Source organism: Bos indicus, chromosome 10, assembly GCF_029378745.1.
Source record: "Bos indicus isolate NIAB-ARS_2022 breed Sahiwal x Tharparkar chromosome 10, NIAB-ARS_B.indTharparkar_mat_pri_1.0, whole genome shotgun sequence".
Classification (NCBI taxonomy): Eukaryota; Metazoa; Chordata; class Mammalia; order Artiodactyla; family Bovidae; genus Bos; species Bos indicus.
Window position 1 is genome coordinate 61,389,729 of NC_091769.1, and position 16,309 is coordinate 61,406,037.

The window sequence follows — 16,309 nt, forward strand, 5'->3', positions numbered from 1 at the left end:
ACACCTCCACTGCTTCAGGTAACCACAAATCTCATAGAAAAAAATCTGTTTTTTTTTTTCTGAGTGAGTTTGTTTGCATTTTGAAGTATAATTGACCTACAAGGCCATGTTCTTGACACACAAGATTCAATATTTCTGTAAATTACAAAATGATCACCACAATAAGTCTGGTTACTGTCATCATATAAAGATATTACTTTATTTTTGACTGTATTCCCCACACTGAACTTCTTATCCCCAAGCTCATTTATTTTTTTACTGAAAGTTTGCACCTCTTGATTTCTCTCACTTTATCAGATATCCCCCTCCCTACCACCAGTCCTCTGGCAACCACCAGTTTATTCTCAGTGTCTATGACGCTGTTTCTGTTTTGTTATGCTTGGTACTTTGTTTTTCAGATTCCATGTAAAAATCAACCATAATATTTGACTTTCTCTGACTTACTTTGTTTAACATAATACCCTCTATGTCCATATTGCAAAATAGCAATATTTCATTTTTTATGACAGTAATATTCCATTATATTTATATGCATATATAATATTGTGTGTGTATATACATACACAACACCAATTCTTTGTCCATTTATTCATTGAGAGATTGCTTTCACATTTTGGCTATTGTGAATAATGCTGCAAGGAACATAGGGGTGCATATATCTTTTTGAATTAGTGTTTTTGGTTTTTTGGGGAGAAATATTGAGAATTAGAATTGTTGGATTATATGGTAATTCTATTTTTAATTTCTTGTGGAACTTGCTTATTGTTTGCTGTAGTGGCTACCTATAAAAGTATGCCTTTTTCCCACATCCTTGCCAACATTTGTTTGTTGTTGTTTAGCCACTTGGTCGTGTCTGACCCTTCGCAATCCTGTGGACCGTAGTACGCCAGGCTTCCCTGTTCTTCACTGTCTCCTGGAGTTTGCCAACACTTGTTATTTGTTGTCTTTTGGATAATGGCCATTCATAAGTGTGGAGTGATATTTCATTGTGGTTTTGATCTGCATTTCCCTGATGATTATTGATGTTAACCATCTTTTCATGTGTCTTTTGGCCATCTATATGTCTTTGTTGGAACTGTGTCTACTCAGGTCTGCCCAGTTTTTAAACAGGTTGTTTTTTTGATTATAAGTTGTGTGAATTTTTTGTGTATTTTGGATATTAACACCTTATCAGATATATCATTTGCAAATATATTTTCCAGTTCAGTAGACAACCTTTTCATTTTTGTTGATGGTTTCCTTTGTTGTACAGAAATGTTTCAGTTTAATGTAGCCCATTTTTTTTTATTTTTGCTTTTGTTTCTCTTGCCTGAAGAAATAAAAACATATTAAAAATATTGCTACGACTGATGTCAAAGAATGAACTGTCTGTTTTCTTCCAGGAATGTTAAGGTTTCAGGTCTTACATTTAAGTTACATCAGGTCTTACATTTTGAGTTTATTTTTTTATTTGGTGTGAGAAAGTAGTCCAGTTTGATTCTCTTGTATGTTGTTGTCCAGTTTTCATCTTTTCCCCATTGTATGTTTTTGCCTCTTTTGTCATAGATTAATTGCTTATAAAAATATGGATTCATTTCTTGGCTCTTTTCTGTTCTATTGATCTATGTATCTGTTTTTGTGCCTGTACCATATTATTTTGATTACTGTAGCTTTGTGGTATAGTTTGAAACCAGGGCCTGTGATACCTCCAACTTTGCTGCTGTTTCTCAAAATTATTTTGGCTATTCAGGAACTTTGGTTTTTCCATGAAGTTTTAAAATTTGTTTGTTCTAGTTTGTTTAAAAAAAAAAAAGCTTTGATATTTTGATAGGGATTGCATTGAATCTATAGATTCCCTCAGGGATTATGGTCCTTTTAACAGTACCAGTTCTTTCAGTCTATGATCAGAGATATCATTCCATCTTTTTGTGTCTTCTTCAATTTCTTTCATCATTGTCTTACAGTTTTCTTAATATAGTTCTTTAACTTCTTTTGTTAGATTTATTCCTAAGTATTATATTCTTTCTGATGCACTTGTAAATTGATTGTTTTCTTAATTTCTCTTTCTGATAGTTTATTATTAGTATATAGACATGCAACATATTTCTGTGTAATTTGTAACCTGCAAATTTACAGAATTCATTAATGAAGTCTAGTAGTGTTTTTCTGGTGGTGTCCTTAGGATTTTCTGTGCATATTATTATGTCATCTGTGAACAGTGGACATATTCTTGCAACCCCAGGGTCTGTAGCCCACTAGGCTCCTCTGTTCCTGCGATTTCCTAGGCAGGACAACAGACTGGTTCCAAATAGGAAAAGGAGTACATCAAGGCTGTATATTGTCACCCTGCTTATTTAACTTATATGCAGAATACATCATGAGAAACGCTGGGCTGGAAGAAACACAAGCTGGAATCAAGATTGCTGGGAGAAATATCAATAACCTCAGATATGCAGATGACACCACCCTTATGGCAGAAAGTGAAGAGGAACTCAAAAGCCTCTTGATGAAAGTGAAAGAAGAGAGTGAAGAAGTTGGCTTAAAGCTCAACATTCAGAAAACTAAGATCATGGCATCTGGTCCCATCACTTCATGGGAAGTAGATGGGGAAACAGTGGGAACAGAGTCAGACTTTATTTTGGGGGGCTCCAAAATCACTGCAGATGGTGACTGCAGCCATGAAATTAAAAGACGCTTACTCCTTGGAAGGAAGTTATGACCAACCTAGATAGCATATTCAAAAGCAGAGACATGACTTTGCCAACAAAGGTCCATCTAGTCAAGGCTATGGTTTTTCCAGTGGTCATGTATGGATGTGAGAGTTGGACTGTGAAGAAAGCTGAGTGCTGAAGAACTGATGCTTTTGAACTGTGGTGTTGGAGAAGACTCTTGAGAGTCCCTTGGACTGCAAGGAGATCCAACCAGTCCATCATAAAGGATATCAGCCCTGGGATTTCTTTGGAAGGAATGATGCTAAAGCTGAAACTCCAGTACTTTGGCCACCTCATGCGAAGAGTTGACTCACTGGAAAAGACTCTGATGCCTGGAGGGATTGGGGTCAGGAGGAGAAGGGGACGACAGAGGATGTGATGGCTGGATGGCATCATTGACTCGATGGACGTGAGTCTGAGTGAACTCCAGGAGTTGGTGATGGACAGGGAGGCCTGGCGTGCTGCGATTCATGGGGTTGCAAAGAGTCGGACATGACTGAGCGACTGAACTGAACTGAACTGAATACTGGAAAGGGTTGCCATTTCCTTCTCCAGGGAATCTTTCTGACACAAGGATCAAACTTGTGTCTCCTGCATTGCAGGCAAAGCTAAGACCAGGGAAGCTAAGTCCATAATCTATGATTCTTAACTTTTTCATGTTTTATATTTGTATATCTCTTGAGTTACATTCTGCTTAATTCTTTCAGCCCTATTATTCACTTTGTAAAGTCTTTTTTCAGCTGTGTCTAATCTGCTGTTTCTAATTCCAGTTTAAACATTTATGTGGTTTTCAAAAAATGACTTCTCACTAGTTTTTATAAACTCTTGCTCCTTGCCATATTTTTGTCTTCTTGTCTTCTTTAATTAAGCATATTAAACAGTTATTTTGTTTTAATTTTTGATTATTCTAGCATATCTAATCTTTACAGGTATAATTCTGAAGTCTGTTGTTTGTTCTGCTTCTGACTCATAGTGTTCTGTTTCTTTATGAGTATCGGTAATGTCTTTTAATGAGAGCTCAAGTGCCTTGGAACTTCATCCTTAGGAATTTACCAAAATCTGGGTTTAATTAAGGTATGCTACTCTGCAAAGAATTAGGTTTGCAGCTCAACATAACTGTGGGGCCTTTCCATACATTTTTTTTTTTTTTTTTGCACCCAATAGAAATTCAACTGCAAACTATGACGTTGGTAAGAAATTCCAGGAGAGAATTTTTTTTTTCCCTTTTACCTGAGTCAAGTATGAAGTAAGAAAGTTTTCTTATATTTTACCTCTTCGGGGCTTTTGTTTTTTGTTTTTCCGTTTTGCTCACTAAGAGCTTATCTTCCAGGGGGCTCACTTTCTTCTATATCCCTTTTCCCATTGGCCACCAGAGACTGACAGATGGTTTTAGTGCAACATTTGGCTTCAGTGCTGACTCACCCTCTCAGCTCATGCTTTTTGTGATTTGGGGCCTTGGAAGATTTTCACTTCCTTTCCACATCGACTATTCATTTAATGACTTGTGCATTTTAAAAAATACACATATCTTTTATTCATTATTTTAAAGTGCATTATACTAGGAGAAAATCTATGACTAGCATATTGAAGGAATTATAAATACTTTTGCTTCCTTTATTTCTTTATTGATTCACCCCTCTTTTCGTCTCTGTTGCCTTTATTCTTTTTTAATCCTTTTTCATTATTTCATTTCTTTTTTGTCATTGTGTTTTTATTTTCATCTTTGCTATTTTTCTCTTTCTTGTCTGCTTATTCTTATGTTTCTTTTATTACTGTGTTATCCCTCTTGCCCTTTCATTCCTTTCCTTTTTTTCTTTCTATCATTCATGTAATTTTTCAACAAAAGCCAAAAAAACAATTCTTACTTTAACACAGAATGATACTTTAATAACCTCTTTTTTTTTAGAAAGTTAGCTTAACCAGCAATTAGGACAAAGAGGTTCTATGTCACTGGAATTAGATCAAATATATAGTGCCTTTCACATAGTAAGTGCTCAATAAATGTTTGTTTTTGAATAAAACTTCACTAAAGGTTCTAAGTCTACTATGGTGAGCACGTTGTGGAATCAAAATGTTGCCAAATAGACTGTACCTGTGACTCAGTCAAGCCTAACCCAAACTGACAGAGAAATCGATGGAATGTTAATTGATAGCAGCTGGATGACTGGCATGAGTGCAGCCACAGCAAAGGGCCAAGGATCTCTCAGGGAGTGTAAAATTTACATTTATCAAAGACCCCAGAGGCTTTTTAATGAGAATGACCTCTGGTTAAAATTAGAGTTAAAGGGAAATAAAGATAGTAATTTGGAGACTTTTGCTCTTAGCATGTTTTCCACTTAATAGCCGCTGACTTAGAAAATGAAACTACGGAATTCTCATAATAGTAATGACTTGGCCTTAATGATCTGAAAAAGCCCATTAGGTGGGTTCATGACTTGTTGGTTAGCAACACTGGAAAATATACTTACTAAGTGGAGAAAATGGGGATATGTCCCACATTTTAAAATACTCTTATCAGTGTCTTGGCTGGTAGAAAGCAGACTGTGGTGACTGATTTTTGCCTCTTAGAGTAGCCTCAGAGAGATTGCTTATTCACTGGAATTGAAAGATGATTTAGATGGGATGGGAGGAAATTAGACTGAAATTTTTGTGGATTACTAGCTTACTGTATAACTATAAGACCTCCCACTATAGAAAAAGTCCTAGGTTGATACTGGAATAATGTCACAAGGCAAAACTTTAGTGCAGGTTCTAAGATACATTTTGGTTAGAGACCCAGACAGTTTCCTTTTAGGGCTTGGGATTTTCCCAAGAGAAGTTAGTAATCACCCAGTCCACTAAACGGGGCCTCTGGTTTTTTAATATAAAGCTGACTGATCCAACTAGATAGTAATACACTAGTCTGACTTTTGGTTTGTTTGAAATATTGAAATATAATAAGTGTTTAACTGTATACTGGTGTGTTTTTTTTTAATCTATTTTTTTTTCTTCCTAAGTAGACAGCTTTATTTTCTGTAGCATTTCAAAGTAAATTCCTGACATTGTTTTATTTCATCTATAAATAAAATCCTGGCTATTCCTGAGAAGGGTCAAATTTATACCCAACCAGTCTGGTAGATAGAGGAAGCCACAAGACCTGAATATGGTCCATGATACTTCTTCCTTACATGCTGATGCTAACATTTGCATAATCATTTCTATGTATGTGTCAGGAACATTTTAAGTGCTTTATATTTGTTAGCTTATTTAATACCCTTGACAAACTTGGAGGAAGTTGACTTACTTAGGAGTCCATAGGCTATCAAACCAACTCTATCATCACCCAGACAGGCACATGCCCCACTCTGTAAAAAGTGCTGAGAACTGTAGCCACTCTTAGGGTTTTTCTTTTTTTCATTCTCTCTAAGCCTCAGAAGGATGGATCTGACTTTAGTGATTACTGGTGTTTTATCTATATGTAAAAAAGTTATTTCTCTGAATAAAAGACCATTAATTCAAGAGACAAAGTTCTGTCTTCATTGTTTTAACTTGAAAAGTATTCCTTTATCAGACTAATATTCTATGGCATCTTTACATTTTTTTTTTTTTACCTTTGAACAGTGTTATCCAAGTATGGCTTCTGCTTCTTTATCATGATCATGAAGAAATGGAAGAAGGTATATTGAACAGAAAAAGATAACAGAAAAGGAAAGATATACTCATCTGAATGCAGACTTCCAAAGAATACGAAGGAAAGATAAGAAAGCCTTCTTAAGTGATCAGTGCAAAAAAATAGAGGAAAGCAATAGAATGGAAAGACTAGAGATCTCTTCAAGAAAATTAGAAATACCTAAGGAACATTTCATGCAAAGATGGGACAATAAAGGACAGAAATGGTATGGACCTAACAGAAGCAGAAGATATTAAGAAGCGACAAGAATACACAGAACTATACAAAAAAGATCTTCATGACCCAGATAATCATGATGATGTGATCACTCACCTAGACCAGACATCCTGAAGTCCAAAGTCAAGTGGGCCTTAGGAAGCATCACTACGAACAAAGCTATTGGAGGTGATGGGATTCCAGGTGAGTTATTTCAAATCCTAAAAGATGATGCTGTGAAAGTGCTACACCCAATATGCCAGCAAATTTGGAAAACTTAGCAGTGGCTACAGGACTGGAAAAGGTCAGTTTTCATTCCAATCCCAAAGAAAGTCAATGCCAAAGAATGTTCAAAGTGAAGGGAAGTGAAGTCGCTCAGTTGTGTCCGACTCTTTGCGACCCCAAGGACTATAGCCTGCCAGGCTCCTCTGTCCATGGGATTCTCTAGGCAAGAATACTGGAGTGGGTTGCCATTTCCTTCTCCAGGGGATCTTCCCAACCCAGGGATCGAAGCCGGGTCTCCTGCATTGCAGGCAGAAGCTTTATTCTCTGAGCTACCAGGGATTCCAAGAATATACAAACTACCACACAACTGCACTCATCTCACACATTAGCAAAGTAATGCTCAAAATTCTCCAAGCCAAGCTTCAACCGTACATGGACTGAGAACTTACAGATGTTCAAGCTGGATTTAGAAAAGGCAGAGGAACCAGAGATCAAATGGCCAACATCCATTGGATCACAGAGAAAGCAAGAGAGTTCCAGAAAAACATCTACTTCAGTTTTATTAACTACTCCAAAGCCTTTGACTGTGTGGATCACAACAAACTGTGGAAAATTCTTAAAGTGGGAATACCAGACCACCTTACTTGCCTCCTGAGAAATCTGTATGTAGGTCAAGAAGCAACAGTTAGAACTGGACATGGAACAACGGACTGGTTCCAAATAGGGAAAGGAGTACATTAAGGTTGTATATTGTCACCCTTTTAACTTAATATAAGTACATCATGCGAAATACCAGACTGGATGAAGCACAAGCTGGAATCAAGATTGCCGGGAGAAATATCAATAACCTCAGATATGCAGATGACACTACCCTTATGGCAGAAAACGAAGAAGAACTAAAGAGCCTCTTGATGAAAGTACAAGAGGAGAGTGAAAAAAACTGGCTTAAAACTCAACATTCAGAAAACTAAAATCATGGCATCCAGTTTCATCACTTCATGGCAAATAGCTGGGGAAACAATGGAAACAGTGACAGACTTTATTTTTTTGAGCTCTGAAATAACTGCAAATGGTGACTGCAGCCATGAAATTAGAAGACCCTTGCTCCTTAGAAGAAAAGCTATGACCAACCTAGACAGCATATTAAAAGCAGAGATATTACTTTCCTGACAAATGTCTGTCTAGTCAAAGCTATGGTTTTTCTAGTAGTCATGTATGGATGTGAGAGTTGGACCATAAAGAAGGTTGAGTGCTGAAGAATTGATGCTTTTGAACTATGGTGTTGGAGAAGACTCTTGAGAGTCCCTTGGACTGCAAGGAGATCCAACCAATAAATCCTAAAGGAAATCAGTCCTGAATATTCATTGGAAGGACTGATGCTGTAGCTGAAACTCCAATACTTAGGCCACCTGATGGGAAGAACTGACTCATTAGCAAAGACCCTGATGCTGGGAAAGATTTAAGGCAGGAGGAGAAGGGCAGACACAAGATGAGATGGTTGGATGCATCGCTGACTCAATGGACATGAGTTTGAACAAGCTCCAGGAGTTGATAGTGGACCGGGAAGCCTGGTGCTGTACTCCATGGGGTCACAAAAAGTTGGACCAGTTGAGCGACTGAACTGATATTGAACTGATAGACTTAGTCTAGAGTTAACCAGCTTACTTTCCCTCAGAAGGAAAAAGGAAAGTAGATAAGTTGATAGGGTATAATACTATATCCCTCTGCTATAAATTATTATCTACTATGGGGATTGTTCAGGTTTAATATTTTAGGTTGAAAAAAGGAGTCTTTTCCAACTCTGTAACTCAAAGAAATCTGATCATTTGCATTTTAACTCAAAAAATAAATTTAGAGAGTTGTTTGGATGTTTTAAAGGGGACAGGTGAAGAAATTTATTTATTTCATAATTTAAAATTTTCTGAATACAGAGTTTTTTCTTTGAGAATTTAGATATATAAACAAATAATTTTTCACTGGACAAAGGTTCTAATAGTCCTCCAAAATCATGTAACTATTTTCATATATAACTGTTTGTTTCTGACCTTTTATTTTGTCTCATTAGTGTCCATAGTTATGGCACCAATACTGTAATTCAGGTAACTTCAATATAAACTTTCATGTCTTATAAGGGAATTCTTCTGTATCAGAAGTCCCTAGAAAGTTCTAACAAATTCTGATTCTCAAACACATTCTACACCTGCTTAATCAGACCCTAAGAAGAGTAAGTCCAAGAATATGTCTTTTTGGAAAGCTCCCCTTCAACCAGTTAATATAGAGCAATATCTATAACAATAGTTAATGGCTATATAATATCCATTCTATTATATATATTTTATTGCTATTACAAACAATATTGTAACAAATATTGCTGATCCATAGGCATTTGTCCAATAATTTACTTAAAATTAATGCCTAGAAATAAATTTTCTGAGTCAGAGTGTGCATATTTTTATGCATTTTGATGCTGAATGCCTATTGGTCTTCTAGAACTATTTAATGCTCCCTCTTGTTATTGTAAGAGAGTAGCCAGTACCCACGTCCTTCCTAATTCTGGGTTTTCTATTTAATCTTTGCTCATTGTATAAAGAAAGACTCTTTTCCTGTAGTTTTAATTTGCATTTTATTGAATGTGTTTATATGTACATGGACAGGCAACATTTTTAGACTGAATTCTGTGACAATTATTTCTTTCATGGAGAAGTGTATCTGTGTGGGAGTTGAGCCTGGAGGACCTTAGGAAGAATGAGCAGGAAGCATTGTGGAGAGTTCACTCTTGAGGGAGATGGGATTTGGAGCATGACTCTGTTGTACTTGTTTTCCCAGGTCCTTCCTTATAAGGAAAAGTATTAATAGTTATAAAAATTACTGAAGCCTAGAGGTTATTATCTTGGGGTGGAGTGGGGCTGAGGGAGAAGATTTGTATATAAGAAATGGAATTTCCTGTGAACATGTGGACATCAGATGGTTGTTCTGAAGTGGGAGAGGCCATATAGGGGAAAACACAGGTGGGAGTTTTGAGTGGAGTTGGTGAGCAACCATGCAAAAGAGTAAGTCTCTTGATATTTCAAGAAATATCAAATAGGAGACTAGATTTCTTACAATTACCTATGGTGGAGGTTTAATTTGTTTTATTTGTTCCTTTTTTTACATCTCAAGTGTTTTCCTTGTTTCATAGATAACGTAAATATTGTCCTCAGTTTGTTGTGTTCCTTTGTAATGTTTATGGTGGCTTTTGTTTTTTGATACATAGACTTATTCTTTTCTGATTTCATCTTTAGTGCTTGGCTGTTATTCATAGCTTTCTAGATGAAATTTTTAATCATTCTAAGGTTTTAAAATGGAATTTGATTAACTTAGATAAAGTTAATACGTTAGTGATATTGGATTTTTCAGTTTGAGACGTTACCTCTACTTTTTATTTATTATTTTTATTAATTTTTATTTTATATTGGACTATAGTTGCTCAACAATGTTGTGTTTCAGGTTTATAGCAAAGTGATTCAGTTATACACATACATGTATCTATTCTTTTTCTATTTTTTCCCATTTAAGTTATTACCAAATATTGAGTAGAGTTCCTTATTCTGTACAGTATGTCCTTGTTGGTTATCTATTTTAAATTTAATACATTTGTATTTTTAATTTTTTATATTTTTCAGAAAATTTCTCTAGTTGCATTACTTTGCTTTCTTTGTATGCTGCTCCTGCATATTCCTTAAGTTTATTCCTAGAAATTTTTAATTTTTTGTTCTGTATTGTAATTTCTATTGGACTAATATTGGAACAAAAGGAAATGATTTTATGTGTTCATTTGTAAAAAGCTGATTTCTTACTAGTTTTGATAGTCTTCCAGTTACTTTTCTTGTTTGGCTAGGAAGGCAGTCATTATCAGTAAACAACAATGATTTTGCTTTTTCCTTTTCAAAAAATATATATCCTTTGTTTTGTTAGCTTCTCTTATTGTATTGGTTAACACTTCTAGAATAATTTTAAATCATTGTGGTAATAGGATCCATTCTTGCCTTTTATCTGCTTGAAAAGGGAATGTTTTTGTAGCACTGATTCTCACAGTCCCATCTGATATTCTTTAAAAGAAGAGTTCAGGAGTCAAATATGTTTGGAGACCCATATTTATACATTTGTGCTTCCCTGGTGGCTAAGAAGGCTTTGAAGTATCTATAGTAAATACATTTGTTTAAATTTGTTTAATATATGCTTGTTGTTTTCTAAAAGTCCTTATTCAGTTCAGTTCAGTTCAGTAGCTCGGTCATGTCTGACTCTTTGCGACCCCATGAATTGCAGCACGCCAGGCCTCCCTGTCCATCACCAACTCCCGGAGTCCACCCAAACTCATGTCCATCGGGTCGGTGATGCCATTCAGCCATCTCATCCTCTGTCATCCCCTTCTCCTCCTGCCCTCAATCTTTCCCAGCATCAGGGTGTTTTCCAGTGAGTCAACTCTTCGTATGAGGTAGCCAAAGTACTGCAGTTTCAGCTTCAACATCAGTCCTTCCAATGAACACCCAGGACTGATCTCCTTTAGAATGGACTGGTTAGATCTCCTTGCAGTCCAAGGGACTCTCAAAAGTCTTCTCCAACACCACAGTTCAAAAGCATCAATTCTTTGGTGCTCAGCTTTCTTCACAGTCCAACTCTCACATCCATATATGACCACTGGAAAAACCATAGCCTTGACTAGACGGACCTTTGTTGGCAAAGTCATGTCTCTGCTTTTGAATATACTATCTAGGTTGGTCATAACTTTCCTTCCAAGGAGTAAGCGTCTTTTAATTTCATGGCTGTGATCACCATCTGCAGTGATTTGGGAGCCAAAAAAAATAAAGTCTGACACTGTTTCCACTGTTTCCCCATCCATTTCCCATGAAGTGATGGGACCAGATGCCGTGATCTTAGTTTTCTGAATGTTGAGTTTTAAGCCAACTTTTTCACTCTCCACTTTCACTTTCATCAAGAGGCTTTTTAGTTCCTCTTCACTTTCTGCCATAAGGGTGGTGTCATCTGCATATCTGAGGTTATTGATATTTCTCCCAGCAATCTTGATTCCAGCTTGTGCTTCTTCCAGCCCAGCGTTTCCCATGATGTATTCTGTATATAAGTTAAATAAGCAGGGTGATAACATAGAGCCTTGACGTACTCCTTTTCCTATTTGGAACCAGTCTGTTGTTCTATGTCCAGTTCTAACTGTTGCTTCCTGACCTGCATACAGATTTCTCAAGAGGCAGGTCAGGTGGTCTGGTATTCCCATCTCTTTCAGAATTTTCCACAGTTTAATAATGAATCATAAACCCCCTCATCCCTTATTTTTTTTAAACACAATAACTATAATCTTATCCAGCTCATGCTCTGAATGTTTAAGCATGCTATTGGATTTGATTTTAAACAATTTTAAACTCACTTTATATAAATCCCTTTGATTCTTTTTTTTACTAGTAATTGAATGATGTTGGGAAGTGCAGTACAGAATAGCTGGTTGGAGGAAGTCCTTGGGAAAATGGCGAAGGGCCGGAAGTACCCCGGCTTTGTGTGCTGCGGGCACAAAAACATCTCCTGCCTTTGGTTATGCCCGGCGCCAAGATTTAATAATAAATATTAAGGATGTTGCTTGAGAAAACGGGTTATGGGATAAGCACATGGGTCACTTAGAGCACGCTGTCCTTGAAATATTTTTACTGATTAGGTGATAACCCCGTATGCGCTCTGCTGGCTGTATACTCTACGCTCTTTGTTCCTGCTCCTATAAAAAGGCTTGACTGCAGAACTAAACTTGTCAGTCCTTGCAAGAGACTGTCCGAGTGTCATTCTTTCAGGTTGGTTGCTTCCAAGTCCCGGGGAGAAAATCCCCACAAGTGGCGACACGAACAGGGACTTGAAAGGAAGGCTGAACGAAGCGATGAGCCCCTGCAGAAAGAGGTAAGCAGGATGGGACAACATAACAGTAAAATTCCTTTCATTTCTATAATGCATCATTTTTTGAAACAAAACGGTGTTAATGTTTCAAGAGATCAGTTGAACAACTGCTATCATATTTTACTGGAACAATTCATGGTTCCCAGAAGAGGGGACACTCAATCTAGACATATAGAAAAAGGGTTAAAAATAATGTTTTGCGAGCATATCAGCAGGGGTTACATGGTCACTCATACGGGCTATCATAGAACAAATTGAAGGGCATAATGTTGATTTGGAAGTAAAAATTCTTCAATCTTTACATGAATATGAGTTTAAAGAACAAGATATGCAAGGTGCTTTGAAATATAAGAATGTTATGCTCAGTCAGACACAATTCTTAGAAAAACAACTTAGAGACATATATATACAGGATGTGTCAAAACTGAAGCCACTTAGAATGGAGATCATTTCATTTCATCCTGCTCCATCTGTAACTGCAGTTGCTAACCTTGCTTGTACTAACTGCTTCACTCCTCCTCGGGAGATGCCTGCTTGTGCTTTTGCTTTCCCAATAGAATTTTATCAACCTGTCCAGGGTCAAAATTCTTGGGCCGGTGTAGATTTTGGCATGTTGTCTAACTTTAAGAAAGCATGTACTCTGTATGGACCTACTTCTCCTTAATGTATAGAATTTCTCAGAGGATGGGCTGACCATTGGATGCCATATGATTTTTTTTCAAGTAGCAAAGATGATTTTAAATCCTCAACAATTACTGCAGTGGCAAATGTGGGTTAGTGATGAGGCCCGACAGCTGATGATTGACCAGTAATCTCGTGGTAACCCTGCCAATTTAACTTACGATATACTGACTGGAACAGGGACTATGGCTGATGTAATGGCGCAGTTAGCTAATATTACCCCTCAGATGTTACATTTCATTAAAGAAACTGCCTGCAGGGCATAAACAAAGGTTGATAGCGCTAACTCTGATGGTTCATTTGTTAAGATTATTCAAGGACATGAGGAGGAATATTCTCAGTTTATAGGGAAATTAAAGGATGCAATTGAAAATTCTATTAAGGATATGACTTTACAAAATATTATTTTAAAACAACTTGCTTTTGAAAATGCTAATGAGGAATGTCAATCCATGCTTAGACCAATTCGAGAGACTAGCTCTCTTATGGACTATTTGAAAGCTTATAAGGATATCAGATCTAGTTCCCATAGAGCAAAATTGGCGACATTAGAAACCTTGAATGTACAGAAAGCTGCTAATGCCAAATGTTTTTACTGTGGGAAGCCCAACCATATGAAGAAAACAATGTCGCATGCCAACACAGGCCGGAAAAAATAATACTACTTCTAGTAAGAAGAGACCCCCAGGAGTATGTCCAAGATGTAAAAAGGGGTTCCATTGGCTGAATGAATGTCATTCTAAATTTGATAAGGGTGGAAACACGAACCCTGGTGCACAACAAAAACAACAGGGAAACTGATAAAGGGGCCGTCCTCTAGCCCCGCTACAAAAGGAGGACCTAGCGTTATGATGCTACAAGCAGCTACATCTAAGAGTGCTTGCATTGATATACCTAGTCCTTATGATATGGAACTAATATAATTATACAGATCAGATCAGATCAGATCAGTCGCTCAGTCATGTCCCACTCTTTGTGACCCGATGAATCGCAGCATGCCAGGCCTCCCTGTCCATCACCAGCTCCCGGAGTTCACTGAGACTCACGTCCATCGAGTCAGTGATGCCATCCAGCCATCTCATCCTCTGTCGTCCCCTTCTCCTGGATATTCCCACTGGATATTATGGCCCGATTCCACCCAGGACAGTGGGACTGATTTTGGGACATAGTAGCTGCACAATGAGAGGTTTAGTGGTATCGACTGGTGTTGTGGATGAAGATTATGAAGGGGAAATACATGTTATGGTAAATGTTATGAAAATGGGAAATGTATACTTACAAAAAGGGGAACGTTTTGGACAATTATTACTTTTACCAAATGTCAAACCAATGAAGGCATCTGATAAAGTTCGGCAGGGAGGCTTTGGCAGTACCAACGTTACTGCTGCACTATCCACCTTATTAAAGGAACATCAGAAACCCATGCTCACTTTACGCATACAGGGAAAAAATTTCACAGGCATGCTAGATACAGGAGCTAACATTTCAATCATTAGAGCTGCAGAATGGCCCCTTGATTGGGGTAAAGTTGTGGCTCCTTCTAGACTATTAGGAGTGGATGAAGCTGATGCCACACAAACTTTTGTCAATGCATCCTATTTACAAGTATATGGCCCTGATCAAATTGTAGCTTATCTTAAACCATATATTACTAATATCCCTATCAATTTATGGGGACGGGGTTTTCTTGAACAAATGAAAGCCACAATTTCTTTAAATGAACCTTTTTAATGGGTGCCATTGAGTTAACACCACTGCCTCTCGATTGGGAATCTGATACCCCAGTATGGACACCTCACTGGCCCCTAACTAAAGAAAAATTGGCAGCTCTTATGCAATTAGTAAATGAACAATTACAAAAAGCTTATATAGAACCTTCATTTTCCCTGTGGAATTCCCCTGTTTTTGTAATAAGAAAGAAATCAGGAAAATGGCAAATGTTAATAGATTTAAGAAATGTTAATAATACCATGTTACCTATGGGGCCCTTACAACCCGGATTGCCCTCCCCTTCTATGGTACCAAAAGGATGTTCTGTAATTATTATTGACTTACAAGACTGCTTTTTTACTATACCTCTGCACCCTAAAGATAGAAAACATTTTGCCTTTTCAGTTCCTTCTATAAATCACATGGCTCCTGTTAAAAGATTTCAATGGAAGGTGCTACCTCAGGGAATGATGAACTCTCCAACCATTTGCCAACATTTCATATCTGTTTTATTACAACTCATTAGAGATAAGTATCCTACTGTGTTTATAATTCATTACATGGATGATACACTTCTTTCTATGGACTCTGAACTCTATTTGCAACAGTTATACAATGAAGTTACTACTACTCTTCAAAATCATGGCCTGCTTGTTGCACCAGATAAAATTCAATGGAAGGCATCCTTTAATTATTTAGGACATGTTATGGAAGAATCTAAAATCAAACCTCAAAAAACTCAAATTTCTGTGCAGTCTCTACGCACGCTGAATGATTTTCAAAAATTGCTAGGAGATATTAATTGGCTGTGGCCATCTGTCGGCATCCCCACCTATGCCTTACAAAATCTATTTAAAATTTTAGAGGGATCCCCTGACCCTAATAGCCCTAGGCAGCTAACAAAAGAGGCCAAAGAAGAACTGGCCTTAGTGGAGAAACGCATTCAACAATCTTTTTCAATTCGGCTAGATTATGATCCGGAGAAGGCAATGGCACCCCACTCCAGTACTCTTGCTTGGAAAATCCCATGGACGGAGGAGCCTGTTAGGCTGCAATCCATGGGGTTGCTAAGAGTCGGACACGACTGAGCGACTTCACTTTCACTTTTCACTTTCATGCATTGGATAAGGAAATGGCAGCCCACTCCAGTGTTCTTGTCTGGAGAATCCCAGGGATGGGGGAGCCTGGTGGGCTGCCGTCTGTGGGG